This window comes from Urocitellus parryii, chromosome 12 (assembly GCF_045843805.1).
Source record: "Urocitellus parryii isolate mUroPar1 chromosome 12, mUroPar1.hap1, whole genome shotgun sequence".
NCBI classification, from domain to species: Eukaryota; Metazoa; Chordata; class Mammalia; order Rodentia; family Sciuridae; genus Urocitellus; species Urocitellus parryii.
In genome coordinates, this window is record NC_135542.1 from 37,881,337 (window position 1) to 37,904,299 (window position 22,963).

General features: G+C 48.1%; 1 long non-coding RNA gene across 1 annotated transcript; it reads left to right on the forward strand.

Moving 5' to 3' along the window:
* The first annotated feature begins 2,592 nt into the window (after positions 1 to 2,592).
* Positions 2,593 to 5,499, forward strand: LOC113188598 (uncharacterized). The gene is made up of 3 exons (XR_003301563.2): positions 2,593 to 2,827; positions 3,939 to 4,022; positions 4,765 to 5,499. It is a non-coding gene; the product is annotated as an uncharacterized LOC113188598 (long non-coding RNA).
* Positions 5,500 to 22,963: the final 17,464 nt, after the last annotated feature.

The following is a 22,963-nucleotide window of genomic DNA, read 5'->3' on the forward strand; positions in this document are numbered from 1 at the left end:
CGAGGACACGGGGGGGGGGGTGACATTGGAAGGGGTGAGGACACGGGCATGGGTGGGGGCCGAGGACACTGGGTCCGGGCGAGGACACGGTTGGGGGTGGCAGGGACATTGGAATGGGGCAAGTACACTGGAGGGTGACTAGGACACCCGGGGTGGGCATAGGTGGGGGCGAGGACACTGGGGGGGGGGTAGATGTGGAAGAAGGACGGGGAAACTGGGGCAGGACACCGAGGTGGGAAATGCAGACATTGGGGTGTGGGGTGAGGACACCAGGAGAGCGAGGACCCCGAGGTGGGGAGTGCGGACTCTGGGGTGGGGGTAAGGACACTGCACGAGGTGCGATCCCATGCAGGGGAGGCGGGACAGGGACCCTGGGGCCGGGTGGCCGCTGCGGGCGCGCCCTGGGCCTGCCAGGCCTCCTCCATCCCCCTCCCCTCCCCTCCCTCATCTGGCGCCCAGCCCCCTGCCGGTTGGTCCACCCGCGGGCTGGCCCTCCCGCACGCTCCCGTTGTCGGGGTCCTGCCTCCTGGAAGAACTGAAAACCCTCAGCTCCACAGCCTTCGGGGCGACCCGACTGGGTTCGCTGGTCCGTCGGAGCACACAGACAGGCCTGCGCCAGGTGCTGGTGGAGCGGGGAGGTGACTTGACCCCGCCCCGCTGCAGCTTAGAGGAGGGGGGAGTTACCTCACCCCTGGGAGTCTCAGATTCCTCACACCTTAAATTGGGGAGCCCGGCGGGGCGGTGGAAATATCCCAGAGGAGTGAGTAAAATGAGGAATTCTCAAGGCCTCGAGCCCCGCCCCGTCGCCCAGACAGACCTAAGCAGGACAGCGGGAAGGGGAGTGACCCTAAGGACCACGGCGCTCCTGAATGCCCAGTCTGATCTAAACTCCCCACATATTAATCACTTTGGGGAGAGAAAAAAATTTTTAAACGAGACAGAAAAAACAGCCCTCGCCCCCACCCCCCTACATACACAAAGGAAATACCAGCCATCTTTACCGTTGGTTGTTCCTATATTTTACTTGGTGGTGCTTATCTCCTTCTGTTCCCACTTCCCCTTAAACCCCAACTTTTCCAAGACAGGGCAATTCAAATGTCCTGGGTTTAGTTCTCACATCTTGCTTAACATTAACCCAGATCCAGGCTGGCTTGCAGAACGACTGTGAAAATGGAATTTTGGCTGCAGTTTTCTAACCATAGAATGAAACTTTCCTATTTTATCATTTCAGGAGCAGACATTGTGCTCAAGAAAATGGAATGAACATGAGACTCAAATCCATGTCCATTTGTTTTTATTATCAAGAGAACAAGAAAGTGTTCTTGATTTTTAAAAAATATGCTTTCTTAACCATCCAGATGTAGGGGACAGGGCCAAATACATTATTTGATATCATTTGGGTGTTCCAAGTCCACAGATGTGTCTAGTTTGGAAACTATTGATACAAGTTTTCTCTTTAAGAAAATAAATCTCATCTTGAAACTCTTTAAGCCTGGAAAAAAATAATTCAGAGGGAAAGAAATTTTTCTTGAATTAAATTCAACTAAGTTTAATCATTTAAAGGAAAACAAGTTTTACTTCTGCCTAAATAGAGCCTAGTCATGTGATTCATAGTTTAAATATATCCACAGCTCCCTGTGTTCACCTCCCAGGGCAACCGATTTTTTTCAAGCCTCTTTTGATTCTAGGCTGGTTTCCCTAGACTTGGCTGGTTAGGTCTACTTCAGTGGGAATAGTGCCAAAGCCTGTGCTCTTTCCACTCTTGAGAGTACATTTAAAATCAGTTACATTTATAGACCTGGCTTCTGTCAAATAGGCTAAAAATCCAGATTGGTTTTTATTACAACATCCCATAATAAGCAGACAACCTAAGCTTTTCCCACATGACTAATGCCTCCAAGATCATCTGTAGAGATAAACAAAAATCTTTGTCCCAGAGAGTTAGAAAAGTTCAAAGACTCTTGGAGAATGGCAGATGAGGTCTAATCCCTCATACCAGGGAAAGATCCTGACTTGACAGTGAAAGGTTTCCTTTACACAGTGATGGAGTAGCAGTTACTGGTGATGGTGGGTGGAAGATGAAGCCCAGTTTGAGAGCTTCCTGCTTAACTCTTGCAAGATGAAAACTTTTTATTTTGAGTGCTGAGAATGGAACCCAGGGCCTCATTCATGCTAAGCAAGAGGTCTATCTCTACCTCTAAGTTATACATCAAGACTAGAAATTCCTTCCAATGAACAAATGAAACATTGGAATAAAATTGCAGTTGATGATACTTGCAGTAGGAGACATGTCCCTGAACGGGCCAACCTGGATGGAAGCGGGTTTCTTCCTTATCGAAGCCTGTAGACCAGGATTCCTTGTAATAGGTGGCCAAACCCACCACCTTTCAAAAGGGCTCTTCTTCCAGGACCCTCAGATCTACTCACCTTGCTCAGAACCTCTACCTGTGTTCCACCACTCATGACACCTCATAAGCCATGTCAGAGGAGAGATGTGTAGGGGCTGGTTATTATGAATATGCAGAAAGATAGTATATATGGGCTAGGGGTGTAGCTCAGTGGTATAGAACATATGTGAGGCCCCTGGTTCAGTCCCCCAACCTCAAAAAGAGCATTAGTGTTTACATTCGGCTGACAAAGAGACAGTATTTGAAACAAGAAAGCCATGCTTTTGCTTAAATGCTTAATTAATAAGTAAGTTGAGATAACCCCAGTGCTATTACTTAGTACTGATGCCGTTAAGCAACAGTATCCCACGTAATTTCTCTTGTCTTTCCATAGTGTCCAAGGTTTTGCATTTGGTTTCACCACTGGAAGGGGAAAAAAGGTAAGAGAGAGTGAACACTATTCATTAAAGGCAATTAATGAGTTGCAGAACTCCTTTGCAATATTTACTAGGAAATAAGATACCTTAAGTCCTCAGAGTTGGCAGGTCTAGAGTCTGGTTGATTTGGCCCACTTGTAAACTGTTCTTGTAAACAGTTCTGACCATACACAGTCAAAAAGGGTGACTCTACTCCTTTTAAATGAAAGGAAGAAACTAGAACTTATGCACTTTCCATTACTCGACTAATTCATATTACTTAGACATCTTTGGGCTTCTGGCTCAAAACATCAGATCTGGTGCAGAGTTTACTTCCCTTGTTACTTGGGACCTGGGTGAAATTCAGACAAAAGTAAAAGGGGCTCACCTCTGTAATCCCAGCAGCTTGGGAGGCTGAGACAGAAGGATTCAGTTCAGAACCAGCCTTAGCAACTTAGCAAGGCCTTAAGCGACTCAGTGAGACTCGGCCTCTAAATAAAATACAAAATGCAGATGGGGATGTTGCTCAGTGCTTAAGTGCCTCTGGGCTCAATATCTGATACCAATAAATAAATAAATAAATTATATATATATAAAAATGGGGTAGAGGAAGACATGTGAGGGGCAAAGGCAATCATAATGAGTGATCCCACCACATTTCTGGACCATGAAGAAGTGAGAGTAGAGCATTGCTAAAGAACACATGCAGAGAAATTGCAGCTTACAGTATATGTCAGGAGGCAGAGAGGAAGTGGGGACAGAGGAAGGGACCAGACAGGAAGGTCTTTACATGGAACAAGAATGTCCCTTCCCCCACCCACCCCATTCATGTTTACAGAAAAAGAGCCAGGGGCTGGGGATGTGGCTCAAGTGGTAGCGCGCTCGCCTGGCATGGGTGCGGCCGGGGTTCGATCCTCAGCACCACATACAAACAGAGATGTTGTGTCCGCTAAAAACTAAAAAAAAAATATTTAAAAATTCTCTCTCTCTCTTTAAAAAAAAAGAAAAGAAAAAGAGCCAGGTAGCCTGTGTGATTTGATTTTCCTTTGTTGATGTACATATGACTGATTCATATTCATTCTCTCTCTCTCTCTCTCTCTCTCTCTCTCTCTCTCTCTCTCTCTCTCTCGCCCAGGACAAAACCTAGGACCTTGCAAATGCTAGGCAAGAGCTAAACCCCTGACCCCTACATAAGGCTCTTCTGCTGGGTTTCTCTAGGGTAGGATTCAGATGGGAGCTGGGGGTGGAGATGGAGGTTGTGACTCATTGATGGGCAGGTTTGGGTCCTGCAGGCAGGAAGCTAGCCTATGTGAGGTTCAAGGTTCGCCATGAGCTAGGAGGCTGCTACCACTGTCCCTTCTTCTGTGCTGTGGATGTGGCGGATGACAGATCTCTGGACAGGACAAGGACTGTCCCCATCCAGGACAGTATCTGCAGTTGCTGGCCTCCCTGATGCAGCTCCCGTTTTGCAGATCTGCTGCATAAAGAGATCTCCTAACCTGAGAGGGATCCCTACTTTGGAGCAGGAGATTTGGAGGTCTCTCTGGATGTGTTAGGATGATCATCCTGAGGAAATTGTGTAGGGGAGGCTAGAGGGGGGTGGTGGAGAGGGAAAACAGGCCTGTGTAAACTTGGCCATTCACATGGAATATGAATCACAGAAGTTAGCCATTGCAGTGCCGCTGGCTACAGAGAATGAGCGACAAACTTTAAACGTCCCACTTGAGGCTCAGACACCCCCAGGGTGAATGGCAGCTTCTTCAGTGTGAAAGTTGCCCTTTGGGAAGGTTATATCTGCACACCACCAGCCATGGCCTCAGAGAGCTCCAGAGGTTTAAATTCCTACTCCCCATTAGTAATCTGAGACTTGACTAGTCAATTAAGCAGCTCAAAGGAATAGAGGTCTCTAGTTCAAGCTCAGGTTAAATATTAAAAGGGTCTCCTGGCTCTTTAACTTGTAGCTTGCTAACTTGTTAAATGGAGCTGAAGTCTGCCGCTCAGAGGGATTACTGATTGATGCTGGGCACACTGGACAAGCCTCCTGGCTGGCAGGATCACTGTCCTGGGATTGCGGCTTCCTTCCACCAAGTGATTGCCTCCAACCTGCTGACTCCTCCTGCAAGGCTGCCCGGCCCTGCCTGATCCTCCACAGACCCTGGCTCTTTAAGGGAGCCGCACAACAACCCAAGAAGGTGGGCATTATCTTCTTCCAGTTCATGGAGGACAGAAGGAAGTCCCAGAAGAGCAGGAGCTTGCTGAGATCTGGGCCAGTGCTCCACCACAGAGCCACCCCCAGCCCCTGCCTGAGGTCTCGATGCTCGTCAGTAGACGCGGGGCTTGAACTCAATTCTGAGTGGTCCTCCTGGTCTTCCCATTACGCTAGCTGTTATGGTTTGGACCTGGAGTGTCCCCCCCAAGGCTCGTGGTCCCCAGTGCAGCAGTGTTCAGAGGTGGGCTTTGGATCAGGAGGACTCTGAGCTTCTCAGTGGACTAACCCATTGGTCCCCAGCTAATGGAATCAGGGGACGGTGAAGCCTAGTTGGAAGAAGTCACCAGAGGTGTGCCCTGGAAGAATTTACCTTGTCCCTAGCCCCTTCCCTTTCTCTGCTTCCTGACTATCATATCTGAGAGTCTATACCCTCCCACCATGATGTCCCCAAAGTAATGGACAGACAACCATGGACTGACACCTCTGAAATCATGAGCCAAAAGAGATCTTTCCATTAAGCTGTTTGTGTTAGTCATTTGTGTCCTAGGGATGAAACGCTGACCAACACACTAGCTATACCCAAATAAATGGGTAACCTAGCAGAATAGATGTGCTAGGCCTGCGTATAAAGAGCCACCACTGGTACCCAGGTCCACCACGTAGATAGGGTGGATAGACTGGGTAGAAACTCTTCTTACAAGCTTACAAGTAGACAGGATGACCATCCATTTCTGTTTACTCAGGACTCAGGGTGTTCCCAGGTTACAGGACTTTCAACCAGATTAGTGGGTCACCCTCCATGTCAGGGTGTGCAGAGTTTTCACTGACCAAGGAGTAGGTAGAGGCTGCCAGGCAGCTACTCTCCCTTCATCAAGCTTTGCTTATAAAGCAGGGCTGCATCCCTCGAATAGAAAGTAGAGTGTGGACTAGCGAAGGCCCTACTAGTTCCTTTGGCATGATCATCCCAGAAATTCAAGTAATTCAATGTTTAGGGTAATGGCTTCATTTAAAAACCAACTTTTTTTTTTTTAACCCTCTCTTTCTAGGGAATTTCTCCCACTTTCTACAAACACACGTGTGCACATGCACACACGCATGCACACACACTCAAAAGGCTCAAAGTGCACGTTCTTAATCATGTACTATGAACTGCTCTGGTCACAGAAGGGAAAGGAAGCTGGAGAAATAGGCAGGTCCAGGTGCTGTGTCTGATAGCGCTGAGAGCTGCTCTCCCTGCGTTTCCTCCTGGATGCCTAGTAGGGAGGCACTTCCCTCTATGGTCCTGGACAGTCTCTGGCCTTTCACTGTGGACAGAAATGACTGGAGCATTCAATTCTAGTGAAGCGCCTCCACAGCTTCCCTCTGCTGCAGTGAGGTACTGTTTGAAATGGTGGCAGCTCTGCCAACCAGGGTCCACAGTGGGCATCTTGGGCAGACCCCTTTGCTACCTGATTATGATGGTGTAGACTGGGTAGAAGCTCTTACAAGCTCACTCTCCCCGGGCTTTTTCCTTACAGTGGCACCACCTAGCCTGTGACCAAGGCTCGGTTTACTTGAGACTCCTAGTAATGAATTTGTACTTGCTCCTGGAACATGTAGACCCCTGGAGAGGAATGAGGTCCACTCTGCAGTTCCCAGAGCCACCTGCTGTAACTCACTGGGGTTTTAAACATGAGTAAGCTCAGTAATAGGCTTAGTCTTAAATATGTTCTTAGAAACTAAGATTTTAAACATGGTGATTATAATTCTTCAGGGAAAGATACTTTAATGATAGTCCCTTGACATCTCTCTGGGTAATAAAAGAAGCAGATTTATTTTCCTACATTTCCTAAAATGTTATCATTTCTAGTTGGTGATTTGGGGCTTTCTCAGCTGGCCCGTGGTTCTGTCTAGTCCTGTGGCCTGCCTGACTAGAAAGTAAATCCACACGACACCGGGACTGCACTCATGACCCCGTGGAGCTGGGAAGGAGTGGGTGACCTGGTAAAGAGGAGCATGGGGAGGAGAGAGGCCACTGAGGTGGAGGGAGGACAGGGAGGTGACCGTGCAGGCAGGGGTGAACCATCCCTTGTGGCCTGAAACGGCCATCCAGGCACACAAATCGACCTCTTCCCATCCCCAAGAGAGTTGGGTTTTTTCGCTCATAATCTGATCTCTATAAATAACCACGATGTCATGTTAATCTTTAGTGGACGTTTCTTCCTTCTGCATGCGCATGAGGTGCATTATAAGCTGACTGTTTGTATTCCTCCAAAACCCACACACTGAAGCCTGCCCTCCACAGTAGATATGTCAAGAAATGGGCCTTTGGAAGTTATTAGGTGGTGGGAGTGGCCTTCGTGAGAGGTCCGTGTCCTTGTAAGAGGAGACAGGAGCACTGCCTTCGCTGCCCTCTCCACCAGTGAGGACATAGCAAGGAGAAGCCGGCTGCAAACCCGGAGGTAGACCCTCCCCCTCCCCCAGACCTGTCACTACCTCAATCTTGGGTTTCCCGGCCTCCAGAACTGTGAAGAATCCGAACATGTGAAGTATGGAGTTTTGTTACAGTAGCCCAACCCAAGACAGCGTGTTTAAGAGAATGGGGATGTTTAGACCTGAAAGCAGAGTTTGTAGTCCAGGATTAGCAACTGACAGCCAGCAGGTCAAATTCAGGACCGAATGTTTTTGTGAAGGTTTTACTGAAACACAGCCATGCCTGCTTGTTTGCATGGTGTCCCTGGCTGATTTACATCACCGCGGCCGTCCAGTAGTTGCTTCAGATACTGGATGTTTCACAAAGCCTAAAATATCCACCATCTCGTCCTGTGCACGAAGAGTGTGTCAGGGCTGGGGATGTGGCTCAGTGGTAGAGCACTTGCCTAGCATGTACAAGTCCCCCAGGTTTAGTCCCCAACACCAAAAGTGTCACACTGCCCTATAAGTTTCATCCATGTGTTTCTCTTCTTTTCTTTGGAGATGGGGTCTCTCTGTGCTGTTGAACTCCTGGACTCCAGCAATCCTCCTGGTTCAGCCTCTCAAGTAGCTGGGACTACAGGTGTGCACCACCTCACCAGCTGGTTTCACCTAGGAATTCCAGGTCTCATGGTTTATTCATGAAAGAGAAGAAAGTTAATATTAACCTCCTATGATTTTTAGTAACTTATTTCTGCCTTGATACCTAACTCAGCATTCTCACCTGGAGCCCAGACAGGTGAGGTTGCTGAGCTATGAAGCCCAAAGTCAAAGGCTCTTGTAAATAAATTAGCCCTCCTGAAGTTTAAACACTTTTTTTTGGGTCACAACCAGAAACCAGACCTGAAAGTCATCTCATCTCCTGTTTCTCCTTTAGTTCCCTTTTTCCATAACATAAAAAGTTAAAAAGCATTTCCCCTCCTTTGTTCTTTCTCTTACTCAGACACAAATAAAAGGAGAAAATCTTTTAGATTTCCAGTTTTGAAAGTGTCAACACTAGAAATCTATTGAGTTATTTTTAATTCACTCAAGAATACTTACCCAAGTCAGGCATGGCACAGGCCTGTAATCCCAGCAACTCGGGAGGCTAAGGCAGGTGAACAGCAAGTTTGAGGCCAACCTCAGCAATTTATGAAGACTGACTCAAAATAAAGGGTTGTGGATGTAGTTCAGTGGTAAAGCACCTCTGGGTTCAATTCCTAGTACCCAAAACAAACAAACAAACAAAAAAAAACAAAATAACTTACCCAAATATATTTTGATTATTTAAACTGAAAGTAAACTTTCACCAAAATGAAATTAGCAGAATAGAAATACAATCTCTTTGAACAAATGCACACTCCACACATCTTCAATTCGATTCAGCTCTGCAGACTTTTGTAAAGCACCTACCATTGGGTAAATCTGGGGACTATAGGCCTGAATAACTTCAAAGTGCACAGGGCCAGTGGGAGATGCAAGTAGGTTAAATAGTAAAAGAGCAATGTGAAGTGGGAGTTACCAAACACAGGAGGAGAATGAACTGAGTTCGTAAATGTGGGGAGGCTCAGAAAACATCTCAGAAAAAGCTTCAGAGCTGAGCTTTACAAGAGGAGCAGGGCGGGGTGTAGCTGGGTGGTAGAGCTCTGGACCAGCAAGTTCAAGTCCCTGGGCTCCATCCCCAAGATCACAGAAAATAAAAGAAAATAGGAGCAGAAGCAGGAAAGTCTCCAAGCAGAGGGAAGGAGGAGAAAAGTGTGGGGTAAAGACCCGAGACTTTGGGGGGGCCTGGTGTGCCCAGTGAGGGCAGAAAGTGAGAGACGGCCTTGTTCTCCAAACGCCCAAGTGACTTTGGTGACACTTTCAAAGTAGGTGCTCCTGTCCCCAAAGAAATCTCTGTCCCAGGAAGTTGGAGAATATCATGGTAAGCGAAGCAAAACAACCCCCCAAAACCAAAGGCCAATGTTCTCTCTGAGAAGTGGGTGCTGATCCCTAAGGGGGAGGGCATGGGAAAAATGGAGGAACTGTGATGGGCAAGGGGGGATGGGGAGATGCATGGGGGCAGGAAAGATGGTGGGAGGAGGTGGACATCATTACCCTAGGTACACGGATGACTGCACATGTGGTGTGACACTCCATCACGTACAATCAGAGAAATGAAAAGTTGTGCTGCAATTGGGCACAATGAATCAAAATGCATTCTGCTGTCATATATATATATATATACACCTAATTAGAATTAATTAATTTATTTATTTAAAAATAAAAATAGATATGAAAATTCACCTATTAAATAAATGTAACAACTTGGTTACTCATTAAAAAAAAAAAGAATGTGAAGAGACAGCTTACAGAATGAAAAAGATGTTTATCACACACACCTCAGATAGAGCATTGACATCCAGGATATATAAAGAACTCAAAAAATTAACACCAAAAAAACAAATAACCCAATCAATAAAAGGACTTAAAAGGGTTAGGGTTAGGGTTAGGGTTAGGGTTAGGGTTAGGGTTAGGGTTAGGGTTAGGGTAGGGTTAGGGTTAGGGTTAGGGTTAGGGTTAGGGTTAGGGTTAGGGTAGGGTTAGGGTTAGGGTTAGGGTTAGGGTTAGGGTTGGGTTAGGGTTAGGGTAGGGTTAGGGTTAGGGTAGGGTTAGGGTTAGGGTTAGGGTTAGGGTTGGGTTAGGGTTAGGGTTAGGGTTAGGGTTAGGGTTAGGGTTAGGGTAGGGTTAGGGTTAGGGTTAGGGTAGGGTTAGGGTTAGGGTTAGGGTTAGGGTAGGGTTAGGGTTAGGGTTAGGGTAGGGTTAGGGTTAGGGTTAGGGTTAGGGTTAGGGTTAGGGTAGGGTTAGGGTTAGGGTTAGGGTAGGGTTGGGGTTAGGGTTAGGGTTAGGGTTAGGGTTAGGCAAAGGAACTGAACAGACACTTCACAGAAGAAGAAAAATGACCGGTCAACAAACATATGAAAAAATGTTCAGTGTCTCTAGCAACTAGAGAAATGCAAATTAAACCAAACCTACACTGAGATTTCATCTCACTCCAGTCAGAATGGCAATTATCAAGAAGAGAAGTACCCATAAATTTTGGCAAGGATGAGGGGGGAAATGCACACTCATACATTGCTGGTGGGACTGTACATTGGTGCAACCACTATGGAAAGTCATATGGAGATTCCTAAGAAAACTTGGAATGGAACCACCATTTGACCCAGTCATCCCACTCCTATAGTCAAAGGACTTAAAAATCAGCATACTATAGTGACACAGCCACATCAATGTTTATAGCAGCTCAATTCACAATAGCTGAACTATGGAACTAACATTGGTGCCCTTCAACAGATGAATGGATAAACAAACTATGGAATATTATTCAGCCTTAAAGAAGAATGAAATTATGGCATTTTCTGATAAATGGAAGAAATTGAAGAATATTATGCTAAGTGAAATAAGCCAATCCCAAAGAACCAAAGGCCGAATGTTTTCTCTGATTAATGGATGCTAATTCACAATAAGGGGTGGAGGTTAGATGAGAGGTATTTTGGACTAGACAGAGGGGAGTGGAGAGAGGAGAGAGGGCATGAGGGTAGGAATGATAGTAGAATAATCCAACATTATTACTCTATGTGCATATATGATTACGTGACCTGTGTAACTCTACATCGTGTACAACCCGACGAATAAGATGACATATGATATGTCAAAATGCATTCTACTGTTATGTGTAACTAATTAGAACAAACAAAAAATAGGTTAAAAAAGAAACCTCTAGCCCAGACCACGGCTGGAGCAGTACCTTCCACCCTCTAAAAAGATCCCAGTTCATCTGGGCGCAGGGGTGCCTGCTTGGAATCCCAGCTATGCAGGAGGCAGATGCAGCAGAATTGCCAATTTGAGGGTCGCCTGGCAACTTAGCAAGATCCTGATCGCGGTTCATCTTCCTGTTTGCCTAACTCCACGCCATGTGCCACCTCAACTGAAGGGAAGGCTTATTTGAAGGGGTCTGGTATCTGAATCATCATTACATCTCGAAGTCCAAATGAAGTCTGCACATCCTTGGCCTGAGAGCAAGCTCTGGTTGCCATGGAAACGGGACCATCAGGTTCTTCCTGATTCCACCGTGGGAGTAACACCTCCAGCGGTGCCCGCGGTCATGCTCCTGCCTCTGGCGGCGTGTCTCAGGTTGCCGGATGGGCAGGAGGCGACAGCATGAGTACTTCCCTGGGTCTGATCTTCCTCTCTGACCAGTCTGTCAGCCAGTTCACTTGCACCGAGCCCCAGTGACACCTGAGGCCCCAGGGAGAGCGGGAGGTGGGGACGTATTTATACTTAGCACACAGCGGTGGACCGACACCTAGGGAGCAGCCACCTGTCTCACCCTCTGTGCACAGATGACTTCATGACCCGTGTAACTCTGCAAGCACCCGCTGTCCTTCTGTGTCTCTGGCTCCGTGCTAAGCAGTGGGGACAGAGGTGAATTTAACTTAGACCCTGCCTTCCCACAGGTGTCCCCTGACGGGGAGATGGACAGCTGAGCAGAGTTGGGCCCACTGGGATAGAGCTGACGGGTTCCACCACAGCCCTGGGCCAGCACCGCCGCCTGAGTATGGGGAGGGCTCTGCAGGAGGGAGCTTTGGAACAGGTCTTAGAAGGCAGCTGTGAGCTCCCCAGAGACTGTTGAGAAGTGGAGCAGCCCCCGCAGCCTGGAGGGGAGGCTGCTGAGGAGCCGGGGGCCAACTGAGGCCTGGGCCATGAGCAGGCTGCTCTCCATCCCAGGGCTGTGGGGAGGAGTGGCTGGAGTGACCTCCACTGAGGACGAACCAGAGGCCTGGCCGGTGGCCTCTGTGCTGGCCGAGGGTGGCCTCCTTCACTTACCCAGGAGCAGGGGGCAGAGCCATGCTCACCCCTGTGGTCCTCAGCAGCAGCCCGCCCTTCTCCTTGGGTCTGGCAGGAGCGGGCATCGTGGGCGGGCAGTTGTCTCCTGCCTTCCAGACCCTGCGTTGCTGATTGGGAGTGGCCCTGGTGACCAGGGCTTGCTGATTCCCCAGCCTAAGAGCTGCGGTGAGTTGGGACCTGGCTAGTGGCCAAGGCCAGGGAGAGGGACCCAGGCTCAGGCTGCCTTCCTTGGTGCTGCCCCCAGGGAGTACCAGAGCCCCCACCCTGCCCTGCAGCCTGCCAGATCTGGGAGAGTCTCCTGGGACGGCCAGTGGAGAGGAGGGAGGGCCCCACGGTGGCCACTGTCAGCAACAATTTAGTCTCACGGTCTTAACTGGCCTGATCCTCCATTTAGGACCAGGCCCCACTTCACTCCATAAAATAGTCCTCCAGTGACTTTCCTTGTAAGGTGGGGACCAGGAGATATAATAGCAACAACAACAAAATTCACATCTGGTCATTTCAGGTTCCCTTTTGTGTGAAAGGATTAAAGCAAGGGACCTTCATGATGCTGATTGAAACTGGCCTGTGGAGGGGATTTAGCTGTTATTCCCCCCGCCTTTTTTTTTTTTTTTTTTTCAATACCAGGGATTGACCCAGGGGCACTTGGCCACCGAGCCACATCCCCAGCTCGATTTTATATTTTATTTTATTCAGGTGAAAACATAGGTTCCATTATGTCCCTTCTCTACTCAGAGATGGCAACTGATCCCCACTTCTGTCAGGGTGAAAAACAATGCCCATTAAATGACCTCCTAGATCCTTCCAAATGGGCCCTTGTCATTTTGTTGGTCTGCACCTGCCCCTCTCATTCCTCTCCTGCCTCCCTGGTCCTTGTCTTTCTCATTCATGCACCTCAGGGCCTTTGCACCGCCCACATCTGTGTCCCTGTTCCAGGGAAGTGCAACTTATATCCATCCTCATCTCCAGCCTCTCTGGCCTTTGCCGCCATTCATCTTTGCGAGGAGGTCTATTTTATTTTATTTTTTTGTAGTTGTTTAGGCCTATTTTAAATGAAACCTGCCTCCTCTGCTCCAGAGTCTATCTGCTCTATCTTCTCTCCATAGACTTCCGTGTTTACTGTTCACTTATTTCTTCCTGTTACAATGTGCTCTCCCAGGGTCAGGGATTTTCTTGTTCTGTTCCCCGCTATGATCCCAGCACCCACAGCCATGACTCAATGAAGAGTGTGAGAGAAGGGGGTTCTGGCGAGGGGCAGGCGTGGCTGTTCAGCCCTCGGAGCTGTTTCCTAGGTTTTGTCCCAGAGAAGAAACACACCTGGCCACATGCACCATCTGGTGGAGAAACGGGCCTGTTCTCCAGGACCAGCCCACAGAGCAGAGGTGTTTGGAAAGGAACACACTCAGATCTGAGTCCCGTCTCCACGACCCGGGTAGCCTCTGATCATCTCTTGAATCTCACTGTGTCTCAGTTTCCTCCTCCTTCAAAGGGGGTTAATAAGAGCTCGTCACCGTGCTGTGGTGAGAGTGGATCAACTGTGACTGTGCGGGTGGAGCTTCGGCAGCCTCTAGCACGTGACCAGCGCCCAGAGGATGTGAGCCGGAGGCGGCTTTACCTCCAAACACATCTCCTGGAGAACTGACGAGTGGTGACGAGGGACAAAAAAAAAAAAAAAAAAAAAACTTTCCTGGAGCTCAGGTGAGAAGTTAGGACATTGAGCCAAGGACAGGTAATCAGCTAACGGGTGCTCTGAATTAATTCAGTGGAACTAAGGATTGAACCTGGGGACACTTTTCCCCTGAGTCACGTCCCCAGGCCTTTTTAGTTTTTATTTTGAGACCAGGCCTTACTACGTTGCTGAGGCTGGCATTGAACCTGTGATCCTCCTGCCTCAGCCTCCTGAGCTGCTAGGATTACAGATGTGCACCACCTTTTTTGAGGGCCCACCTCATGCCACCACTGTTCCAGGGACAGGTGGACTTCATAAGTAGGGCACAATTCTGTACACACCATAGGACTGGAAACCAAAGCTGGCCCGGGCACGCACAAACAAACAAACACTCAGAAACACGCAGCTCCAGGCCTCCATCTAGACCAGCCCCTGGAGGTGGGAGAGGCTGACCGGGCCAGCAGCCAGTGTGGAGAGGCGCTCACTCAGGTCGGCCAGTTCCCAAATGCACACACTTTTTTGCTGTTTATGGTGGCTGTATCAATAGCTGTGACTGGACTAGTAGTGTCTCCCTTGCTACAACAACAACCAAAAATGTCCTGATGTCCTTTTTTTTGTGACAGTGATTGAATTCAGGGACATTCAACCACTGACCCACATCCCAGCTCTATTTCTCAATCTACTTAGAGACAGGGTCTCCCTGAGCTGCTGAGCTCCTCCTTCTTCTGCTGCTGCCTTGAGCTCACTGTCCTCCCACCTCAGCCTCCCCCGATGTCTTCTTGATAGCAGCAGCGTCACTGTCCTCAGCCCTCAGTGTAAAGCCAAGCTCCTCCCCGGCTCCTCTGCTTCACAACCAGTTACTCCGGTTGCCAGACAGCAGTGGGGGAGGTTCTCCTGCTGCCTGTCACCAGGGAATGGCCGCCTTGGAGCCACCATCCATGCTGAGGGCTCCCCCTGGTGGGCACCAGCGGTCCAACCTCCTGGCCCAGCTCCCGGAGCGCAGGCGGAGGGGGGAGTCTGCAGCTTCTAAGTGGGAGGAGGGCCAGGAGACCCTCTGTCCCTAAATTGAAGGATGAAGTGACCATGAACTGGAGGGACACTGTGGGGGGCCACACCCTTCCATACGTGTCCTGCATGACACCAGGGGAAGGTTTAGGAGCCCGACCCCTCCCCATGCCAAACTTGCCCCTCCCCCTGCTCCTCCAGTGTCCCTTCACTGCATTCAGTGACAGAGCACTTGACTACAGCCGCGGGAGGCCCTGGGTTTGCTCCCAGCACCAAAACCATCGTCGCTAGCAATGTCACCTGTGAGACACAACTCTCCCGGGAATGCTGCACTGAGAGAGTGCTCCCAGTGTCAGCTGTGGTCTTGCTGTGGCCCACTGAGACTTGGGCCCACTGCAGGCCCCGGAGTGGGAGGGGGCCCAGGGGGAACGAAGGACGAATGGCAGATCTGCTCTGGTGCCAACGCTGTCCTCTCTGCAGCCACGGATCCGGAAAGGAAGTTGGACCTACCTGGTCCCTTTGAGAAAGTGCCCATATCAGTTATTTGTCACTGTGAGCCTCCTGGCTGTGCTAGGTGGAGGGTGGCTGTTCACTTGCACACAAGGACCTTGGCACTGCTCCTCCCAATGGACTAGCTCACCGCAAACTGCTGCTTTACAAGATAGACTCAGGGGGAGGCACAGCTTGAGAACTGCTGTTGTGTGGAGAGCAGGCCCTGCTCTCCACACAATGAAAATTTAAACTAAGTGTGAAAACTTAGACGAACTGTACAGTTTTCTAAAATTGTAAATCTCCAAAGCAGTTGAGAAAGACTAGAAGTTTAGGATAAACCAACAACCATTAAAGACACGGATTTGGAAGTAAAAAAACACTAAGCCATAGTTTTACAGGAATTTTGACAAAACTTTAAGAAACAACAAAACATCCTTATTCTCTATAAAGCTTTTCAGAAAAAAAAATAGAGTAAAAGCTGCTTAGTTCATTTTATACTGAAAGAATAAACTTCCTACATGACTAAGTAGGAGCAGAACAAGGTAAGAAAATTATAGGGGAAGAAAAGAAAACCAACCATAGGGCTACCTCATTTATCAATACTGAAGAAGAGAAAAGAACGCAAACAAGTGTGTAAAGAGAAAACAAATAATAATAGTAGGTTGTAAGTACAGCCTAGTACCTTTTAAAGAAATAGAATCTACGACTTGAAACCTCATAAAGAAAATTCCAAGTCCAGATGGCTTTCCCAGTGTATTCTTCAAAATAATTAAGGAAGAAATGAAAGAAACTCAAGAGAACTGAGACAGTCAGGACACTTCCTGCCTTCCCTGGCTTGCATAACCTTGATATCAGAATTGACATGCATGCAGGAGGCCCTGGGTTCAACCCCCAGCAAGAAAAACAGAAATAAAACCCCAAACACAAAACCCCAACCAGGACAGTACCAAAAGTGTATATTAGAATGTTCAGGGCAATCCCTCTCAAGAAAATATTAGCAACCCAAGCCCAGCAATCTAGAAAAATGTTGGGCTTGTTTCAGCAATGTATGATTGACTCATTCCAAAAATCATAAACAAATGGAAAAAAAGGGATAAGAAACATATAAACCTCTCAATAAATGCAGAAAAATTATTTAATGAATTCAATGTAAACTCTTAATGAACTATAAGTAGAAGGAAATTTCCTTAATCCCATACAGGGTATCTAAGAAAGGCAATAAAAATTATCATGTGTCAAATTATATTGTTGTATTGCCTGCATGTATTTATATTGTTATATTGTGTGCATATTAATATGTAATCCCATCATTGTGTACAGCTATAATGCACCAATAAAAATGTGGAAAAAAATTTTTTGAAAAGAAATAGCTTACACATAAAAAATCATGCTTAATGGTCAAATATTGGAAAATCTCACCTGAGATTGTGAAGGCAACAAGAAAATAGACAAATCTATAACCATAGTAGATGATTTTAACTTACTTCTCTTAATGGCTGATAAAGCAACAAACTTAACCTGACATCTCTAAAACACCCAACAACTTTTCAGGTGTACACGAAATATTTAAAAAGCAATATGTTATATTGTTAATGGACGTGAAATTATAAAGACACTATAGGCCAAATTTATGGTAGTATTGCCTCTAGAAAAAGTGGGGTTGTCAGGGGTGCATGGGGGAACAGAGATGTGGTTAAGACACAAAGAACTTTATTTCTATTTTTTGGTACTGGATACTGAACCTAGGGGCGCTTTACCACCAGGCTGCAAGGGACCTTCACTAGTCTTTCTTCCTAAGTTACCACAGGGTGGCTTTTTTTTTTTTTTTAAATTGGGGATTGAACCCAGGAGCACTTAACCATGGAGCCGCATCCCCAGACCACCCCCCTTTTACAAAAACTTTTTATTTTGAGGCAGGGTCTCACAAGGTTGCTTAAGGCCTCACTCAATTGCCGAGACTGGCTTCCTGTGATACCTGTCTCAGACTCCCCAGCCACTGGGATTCCACGTGTGCACCATGTGCCCATGCCAGCACCTGGCATGAACTTTAACGTTCACTGGTTCAGTGTAATTTTTCTTTCTTTAAAAAAATTTTTTTAAAAATTTATTATAGGGCTGGGGACGTGGCTCAAGCGGTAGCACGCTCGCCTGGCATGCGTGCGACCCGGGTTCGATCCTCAGCACCACATACAGACAAAGATGTTGTGTCCGCCGAAAACTAAAATTAAAAAAAAATATTTAAAAAAATTATTTAAAAAAAATTCACAGTAAGACAATTAGGAAATGTTGGTTTCCACCTCCAGGAGATTGATAGCCAGGAAAAAGGAAAAGGGCGCCCCATCCTCCACTGGCGGGAGGGTGACTGGCCACTTGGCAGCACCAAGCTGAGTCTTGAATGTGTACCCCTTGGACTGTAATTCTATGGGAGAACACAAAGGGTTGCACGTCACTTTGCTTATAACAGGGAAAACTGGAGACGGTGTGAGCGTTTGTCACAGGGGATTGTTAAACCACAATGACGGCAACTACTGGTCATCTAGTGCTTCCAAAGTTCTAGAGCCTCCTAAGTGTTCTGAGTGGATCTCCATTTCACTCCCACAACGGGGAAGGGTTTTGGTCCAGGCAGAGGCTCCCTCCAGCAGCAGCTGCTTCTCCCTGAGGGAGAAGGTGAGTCTTCTTTGAAGTAGGGGCTGCGGGCACATTCCAGGTGGAGGGCCATATCTCTCTTGTCTCTCCTTGAATTTCCTTCAGTAGCTGCTACCCGCCTCCCAGTACAACCAAAATAAACCACTTAAACAAAAACAAATCAGATTACAGTCCTGCCAACACCTGCAGATTAGAAGGAATCAACCCAAATTTTCAAATCAGTGTAAGAAACACACTGAAGTCTATAGGTTCTAGATGCCAAGAGTTAGAAGCACCAGTTGTGTTTTTTTTCAGGCCACTATTTGCAAACTGATGGAAATTAAATTCCCACAACTTCTAGGGAGGTGCTTGGGGGTGGAGGAGGCTGCGGGCATTTTAAATGACCATCAATGTAGCCTTGAAGTTGGTTTTGTTTGTTTCAGATCAGGCCCTTTGGAGAAACTCAAAAGGGACCAGCTGAAATTCCCCAAATTCATTCTTTTTAGGTGATCTAGAATGAACTTTGCTCATTATAATGCTAAATTCTCCCCCCACAGGCATTCCTGGTCACCCTTTTATGCAGCATGCCCTGGACCTGAGCATGCTCAGGACCGTGCCACCTTATGTGAGATGATGGTGATCAGTGTTTCCTGTGTGGAGGTGTCTTTGCTGGGGGAGAAGCTGCTTGCGAAATCTTCCCGTGCTCTCCTTACTTGCTGGGAGCAACAAGCCTTTCTTCATTCTTTATCTTCTGGTTGTAATTATTGGCTTTGCACACACCAAGAGATGAACCCACCACGTTTGGTTACTACTGCACTTATAATAAAGAAGTGTAAATGTCAGTTCAAACCTGTGTAAAGGGACACATCACGCTTCAACCCCCTTTCAGGGATTGTTTGAGCACAAAGAAAACCATCCATCTGAAATGCTCTGCATTGAGGCTGGGGATGTGGCTCAAGCGGTATCGCGCTCGCCTGGCATGCGTGCGGCCCGGGTTCGATCCTCAGCACCACATACAAACAAAGATGTTGTGTCCGCCGAAAACTAAAAAATAAATATTAAAAAAAATTCTTTCTGGGGCTGGGGATGTGGCTCAAGCGGTAGCATGCTTGCCTGGCACGCGTGCGGCCTGCGTTCGATCCTCAGCACCACATACCAACAAAGATGTTGTGTCCGCAGAAAACTAAAATAAATAAATAAATATTTAAAAAAAAAATTCTTTCTGAAATGCTCTGCATCGAGCTGCCTGCTTGATTCTCGGGAAATGGCTCCTCAATGGCTGACATCTCTAATAGGAACATTCTGGAATTATGGCTTTTGCCATAATTGGCTGGGACCTGGGGTTAATATGTATCTTCCTATTGAGTGAGAGATGCTGCCATTAACAGTCCACACAAATTTGTATCTTTTCACAATGTCAGAGTTTACTGAATAACCATAACTTTATAAGCTGCACCACTCTCAGCGGCTGCAGTTCACTGAATAGTGTGGGTCACAGGATGACTAAGGGAGGGCGTAGGCAGCCACTGGGGCTCAGGAGGCTGAGATGAAAGCAGAGGCCGGGAGCAGATAGGTATGAAGGCAAGTTGAGGCTGGTGGCCAGATAAGCGAGCAATCCAGGGTGCAGAGTGTCAGAGTACAGGATGGATGGCAATTTCAGAGTGTCAGCTTGAGATGTGAGCCTGGAGTGGCTGGGCATCATGGTCGCAGGCAGGGAAATCATGCTGAGCTGAAGCTGGGGGCAGACAGAGGTTTGTTGCTATGATTTTCCTGGGCAAATATCAAGGAGTGACCAGGTGACTGGGTCAGCATGCTACAGGGTCCAGTCTGGGGGGGGGGCCCTTCTTTTATGGGTCTGAGGTGAGGGGGTATCATCTGGTGAGGCTGTGAGCTCCCTGCCTGGGGCTCCTGATGTGATCTGGGAGGTGTCCAGGTGTCCTGGGTTGGTTTGAGAAGGTGCATGCATCAGTTCTTTGTCACTGTGAGCCTCCTGGCTGTGCCAGGCAGATGGTGGTTGCTCACTTTCATACAAGGTCCTTGGCACTGCTCCTCACAATAGACTAGCTCATGGCAAACTGCTGCTTTACAAGATAGAGAGACTCAGGGAAGGCATGGCTGAGTGCTGTTCTACGCATCCTGGAGCCACTCACCACTTCTCTCTCAGGGAAGCAGGAACCTGGTCCCTTGTGAGAAACAACTGTCAAACAGCACTGTCTGGCTGTCCGTGGGCATCCTGACTAACCACTTCCTGTCTACTTCGAGGTGACTGACTGTGTGGGTCATGCAAACTGACTACAAAGTTGTAACTTCAGGGGCCTGGGGCAAGCAGGTGGCTGTTTCCTAGATTTCTGGATGTGGCACTAATGTCCTGATGACCCAGATCTATGTCTGAGGACAGAATAATTACGAATGTAATTTGCTGTCAATATTTTAAAAATTAATTTTTATTTTAAAAAATTTTTATTTGTTCTTTTTAGTTAAACATGACAGTAGAATGCATTCTGACATATTGTACATACATGGAGTATAGCTTCCCATTCTTGAGGTTCAACATGGCATGGAGTTACACTGGTTGTGTATTCATACCTGAACATAGGAAAGCTTTGTTTGAGTCATTCTACTGTAAAACAAAGTTTTAGAATAGCTAATATTTAATCCAAGAAAAGATGCTCTTTTTAGTAAATGTTAATACCCTTGGAACAAAGAAACAGTGAATTTCAAAGAAGTCCTCCTTCCTGTTCATGAAATAGGAGATGTCCAGGCTTTTGACCCAAGCTCCGCCATGGATCTCAGCACTCTTTTGAGCTGAAGTTGTGACAATGGACTGAAGGTCTGTGTCCTCCCAAATTCATATGTTGAAACCCTAATCCCAATGTCAGGGTGTTTTGGAAGTAGGGCTTTCGGAAGGTGATTAAGTTGTGAGGGTAGAACTTTCATGGACAGGGCTAGTGCCCTTGTAAGAAGAGACCAGAGGGCCAGCTCTCCTCTGCCTCCTAAAGATTCAACTAGGAGTCCGCAGTCAGCAATTGGCAGAGAGCCCTCACCAGCACCCTGCCATGGCAACACCCTGATCTCAGATTTCTAGCCTCCAGCATTAAGTTTCTGTCATTTTTAAGCCACCCAGTCTGCTATCTTATTATGGCAGCCCCAAGGGGCTAGGATAGTCATGCTTGAATCCGGGCGACAAGGGCAGTTCTCTGGGTGCAGTAGGGGCCCATAGTCCAGGTGTGGGCTCCGATACTCTCCCCTCATTCGCTTAATCCACCCGATCTGTGCTCACTTCTGCCCACTCGAGCCGCCTGCCTCTAGCAGCCAGCAGGACTGTGTGGACAGATGGCACCACAGCGAGGCCACCTGCAGCACAGTTGAGGCAGAGGGAGTACGGACAGTGGTCAAGGCGCACAGCCCAGGGACAATTCCCGCAGCCTGCGTGTCGGGGGAGACCTGGTGTCACAGGTGCTACTCGCTGTCAGTCTAAGGAAAGGCTGGCACAGGGGGCTCCTGGGACTGAAGCTTCAGGCAGGAGGCCTCTGGCTGGGGTGAGGCCTGTGCTGGGTGGGACCCAGGCCCTCGACCTTCATTGTCTTGGTTTTGCCCTCTGTGAAGAAGGCACATGGCTTGGTGCACATGTGGCCTTGGCTTTACTTCTCTGCACTGAGGGATACTGTTAAGGGGACAGGAAGGTGACAGAAAAGAGATGGGACAGAAGGAGCTGGAGTAATGACTCTCCAGGGCTGGGGCGGAAGGGGGACCTGGAAGTGAACTGAAGCGGGAAACAAAATCCACTTGTGCCTGAAGTTTTCTATTCCAAGACAGAGGCGGGTCTCAGAAGGCAAGCCAGGAGACAAAGGAGAGAACTTCCAGATTCAGTTCAACTACCCTGCCCCCTGAAACTTGGACAACCTGCAAGGCTCATCATGTCCAGTCTCAGTAACATCAAGTGATGTGGCATCTGATAAATAAGGCGTGACCTGGAATTCATGCTGAACTCCACGGTGGTCCCTACCTTCCCCAGAGCCCTAAAAGCAGTGACACTCCCAGGAGGTCTTCCGAGGGTGGATTGCCTGCATTTTGCTTCTGGTCTAGTTACTATGTAGCTGAGCGCATGGTGGCCAGGGAGGCTGTGGTTCCCCCCACCCAGTGGTGTGATTCCCACCCTGTGTGTCGACTAGTTTGCACAGGCTGCTCCAGGTCTGCTTTTCCCCCACTACCCCCCCCCCACCGCCCCCATGCCCGTGCACATACCTCCTGTACCAAGAAAGGAGACTGTGTGGCCTGCCTATGGGGAGGAGGCTATTCAGGAAGAAGCCAGGCAGTGACCTGCCAACAGGAAGTGGGGCCGGGGAGTTAGGAAATTAACTCTGAGCCTGAAAAAATACCTGTCTTCTATTCTTTACTTTTGGTTTCAAGTCAACCCATGAGAAATCCGTCCTTCAGAGTGGTCTGGAAGGGATAAAGGTGGACAGTGAGACCAGAGCAGGGCTGCTGGGGACACAAGCAAAGGCCCTGCCGGGGGAGAGGAAGATGAGGAGGGGGTGAGGGGGGTGGGGGCAAGGAGGGGAGGCCTGTGGAGGGAGGTCCTTGGGAAGTTTTCTGGGTGGAAGAGAGAGAAGGGCAGAGGGAGGCTGATCCCATCCCCCTTTCAGCCGTCTAGCTGGATCTCAGAATTCCAAGGTTAACAAGCCAGGCTGGGGTTGAAGTTCTGTCTTCTTGCCTGCCTGCTCACTTTCCTGAAGGATGGCAGGGGCAAGGTCAAGCTCAGACAGGAAGACACACCCAGGAGCTGCAAAGGGCGAGGTAGCTTACAGTTCTAAGCAGGGTTGGCCTCATAAATAAAGGGGAG